The sequence below is a fragment of the Schistocerca americana genome, chromosome 6, assembly GCF_021461395.2.
Source record: "Schistocerca americana isolate TAMUIC-IGC-003095 chromosome 6, iqSchAmer2.1, whole genome shotgun sequence".
Lineage (NCBI taxonomy): Eukaryota > Metazoa > Arthropoda > Insecta > Orthoptera > Acrididae > Schistocerca > Schistocerca americana.
Window position 1 is genome coordinate 365,777,704 of NC_060124.1, and position 4,013 is coordinate 365,781,716.

Sequence of the window (4,013 nt, forward strand, 5' to 3'; positions counted from 1 at the left end):
TGTAGCGCCTAGAACCGCTCGGCCACTCCGGCCGGCTTTTTTATAGCCAGAGAGTTGTTTATTGATAATAGTCATCTGGGAAAAGTCCGAGCTGCCACTAATATATTAACATAGAGAGGCTGTGTTCCGGCGTAACGACAGGCGCCGTCACGAAGATGAAGAACGCAAGAGCAGAGGAGGCTGTGAGACGTCAGGCAATGGCCCGCTGCCTGGGGCCGCACCACGACAGGAGTGACCTCTAGCCGAGGAGAATATAAGGGCCGCTCCTGACAGCCTCGACCGGACATTATAAGGCGGACACCAGTCGACCCGGATTAGAAGAGAGCACTAGAAGAGCTGTTACTTGTGATCCATATCCATTACTTGCATTGACATTCTACATCGCGAAAGACATTATTTGCATGTCGCCAATACCTTGCGACACTACATTGTAAACCAAAGTTAAGCATTAGAATTATATATTAATACCTTTAGCTGCTGACGGGGGTTGATATGTATCAACGGGGACAGGTGAAAATGTGTGCCCCGACCGGGACTCGAACCCGGGATCTCCTGCTTACATGGCAGACGCTCTATCCATCTGAGCCACCGAGGGCACAAAGGATAGTGCGTCTGCAAGGACTATCTCGCGCACGCCTCCTGCGAGACCCACATTCTCACCTTATATGTCCACACACTACATTCGTAGTGTCCCTACCCAACACACTCATTACTCGTGGAAGACATTCGGGTAATATGTGTGGATCCGCAGAGAAGAAGAAGATCATGGGCGGTTCAAAATGTTCAAATGTGTGTGAAATCTTATGGGACTTAACTGCTAAGGTCATCAGTTCCTAAGATTACACACTACATAACCTAAATTATCCTAAGGACAAACGCATACACCCATGCCCGAGGGAGGACTCGAACCTCCGCCGAGACCAGCCGCACAGTCCATGACTTCAGCGCCCCCTAGACCGCTCGGCTAATCCCACGTCATGGCCGGTGTTGCCAGAACTATATACTTATATATTTGAGTATAGAGTTAAGTATTGTCAGTCTACTTTATTGTAATAAAAACTATTAATGTGATTTGCTTGAATTTTTGTATATTTATCGGAGAAAGCAGCATCCTTTCGGCACCCAAAGAGAGGGAAGGACCCTACAGGTTGTATCGTGAATGCATTTGCCAAGTTGTTTTAGTCTCTCCCTCTAGGTTTGTGTGGTGCGTTACGCCTATCCCTTCGCAGTTACTTAAGGGGAGGCTCAACTCCGAAACTTCATTTTTCTCAAAAACATTGTAATGACTATTAGACATCGTTGGATTGCAGTATGTACAGCATGAGGGGTCACGACACAATGACTGCTGCCACAGTGGTCGAGATATTACCTGTCTGTCGGAGACCTGCATCTGATGCACTGCTGGCAAGATGCACTGGTGGCAAGACACGAAATGCAAATGAAAGTTTGCACAGTGTCATTTGGTCACAAGAGTTCCAAAAGAGAAAAAAAAGAAAAAATAGTTTTTTTTAGATGTTTCTCAGTTCAGACGGGATGTTTGACGACTGAAGAGGGCAGGACTCCCCCCACTCCTTTATCACCTTCCTAGAAGAAGATCTGCTTATCTAGAGATCAACGACCGCTCAGGCAGTCTACAAGATGTTGCCTGCAGAAGGAAAAATTCAAGGAAAAGGCTACGCTGGTCTGGAAATTACAAGAAGAATCAGCCTCGCAGGAACAGGAACGGAAAACATACGGTGCTGGCGAATTTTAATGGGTTTGTGTCTCGTACTAGCATTCATTTTTTAATAAAATTTTAAAATCTATTTCCCCGCAAGTTTATTCATCTAAGTTCAGTGCAAATTTTTTATCCTGAATAATAAACAATTTGAATAAAATGTTTGCAGGATGAAGTCTTGAGGCATTTGCATACTTCTATGCATGAAATATTGTCGGAAACGCAGTTTTTCTATTTTGTTATCACATTTATGTACCAATAATTAAAGAAAATTATAGTTTGAAACTTGAAAAGAAAGACTGAAAGTAAATTAACAACACTGCTCAAAAAACGAATGCATAGAACGGTTGAGAAAAGAGAAATAGCTTTTGAATGTAGCTAAAAAATCTGGTTTGTGCAACTTGAGGTCTGAGTACCAAACGTTGGTTTTCAAGAATAGCATTAACTCATATTAAAAATTCATAACTAAGAAAAAAATGAAGTTCTGCACTTCAAATGATAGGTAATGTATTTCTTACATGAAAGACAGAATTTTAAAAGCCGGTTGACGTCTGCAAAGTAGAAGAAAATTTAAATTTTTGGGTGGAGTCTCTCAAGCTACAAATTACGTCAAAGTCTGTAACGCACATATCCAGTCCACTCCAAATCCTGAAGCCACAGCTGGTCTGTTTCTGTCTACAAACTTGTAAGAGCCACAGGTTCTTCGGTAGACGTCTCCCACCGGGAAAATTCTTTGTCTTTTGTTAGGACTTTCTTCCTCGTTAGTTCCCTCTTTTACCCCATACATGTAAAAATAGGATTTTAGGTTTTCCGGATTTTGGCTTTGTTCACCACGCACATCTCATCAGCAGTCGGCACTGTGATTTTGCAGTGCAGTGCTTCCCTGCGGACGTCTGGTACAATGCTACCCCTGAGGGATGACCGGCCGGGGTGGCCGCGCGGTTCTAGGCGCTACAGTCTGGAACCGCGCGACCCCTTCGAATCCTGCCTCGGGCATGGATGTGTGTGATGTCCTTAGGTTAGTTAGGTTTAAGTAGTTCTAAGTTCTAGGGGACTGATGACCTCAGAAGTTAAGTCTCATAGTGCTCAGAGCCATTTGAACCCTGAGGGATGCATTTGTGCTGCGTGTTTTAATTCGTGAGTATTCAACACCAGTAATTTCTTTTTTTATTGTTCAGCCTACCGATAATTTTATCGAGACATTGTTCGTTTCTCGCCGTTACGTTTCGCATTACTAGATTAGCTACTTTTACTTGAGTCAGGAAGCTGAATTACAACACGCCTTCCCGGAAGCGAAGCTTCGATATGCCACTACGTACCGAGACGGATGCCAGCATGACTCAGTTCACAAAGCCGCGGTCGATTTCCTGTGGAAGCCTTGTCAACTGAAGTGCTGCGTCTAACGATTTCGACATTCCAAACTGTCTTCCTTCAGTACGACACAATGTTTCGAGAAGTGAAGAATTCGCCACGGGACTTCCTTACTTATAAATGACCAGTCCTCTAGTCCAGTGTTTCCCAACCTGGGAGTAATAACTCCCGAAGGGTAAAATGAAATCTTTTGAGAGGTAATTACTAAAGAATTCGATTCTGTTTCAGTCACGAAACTAAATTATTTTCAAAAGGTCATTACTATTATCACATTTTTGTAAGACGCTAATACTGATTATATAAATTAGCAATACGTAACTACTTTTTCTCAGTTATTAGCATTAATGCGGTGGACGTTACAGCTTCCCCACACAGTTCACCCACTACATACATATTTTGTGTGCTTTGTCCCGTACATCGCTGATGGTAAAAGTGAGACATATACTTAGGAAAGGCTACGAGAAAATGTCTTCTCCAAGTTGTAGATAGTATCTGCAGTAGTCCAGAAATTACTTCATTACTCACTTCGAAACAGATAAATAAAATAATTGACAGTACGACACAGCAGTAACTACATAAGGACTACTGTAGTTCTGTATAGAGTATTATTATTATTATTATTATTATTATTATTATTACTGTGGTCAAATGGTTCTGAGCACTATGGGACTTAACATCTGAGGTCATAAATCCCCCAGAACTTAGAACTACTTAAACCTAACTAACCTAAGGATATCACACACATCCATGCCCGAGGCAGGATTCGAATCTGCGACAGTAGCGGTCGCGCGGTTCCAGACTGAGGCGCCTAGAACCGCTCGGCCACCCCGGCCGGCCGACTGTGGTCAGACACAAAGCATTAACAGTGTGCAGTCTTCCAATTTCGGCCAGTTCAGGGGTAAGCAGCGCAGCAATCAAGTTATTT

At 43.1% G+C, this 4,013-nt stretch overlaps 1 non-coding gene across 1 annotated transcript; it reads right to left on the reverse strand.

Annotated features, from left to right (window-relative positions):
- Window positions 1-521: 521 nt before the first annotated feature.
- Window positions 522-596, reverse strand: Trnat-ugu. The gene has a single exon. It is a non-coding gene; the product is annotated as a tRNA-Thr (tRNA).
- Window positions 597-4,013: the final 3,417 nt, after the last annotated feature.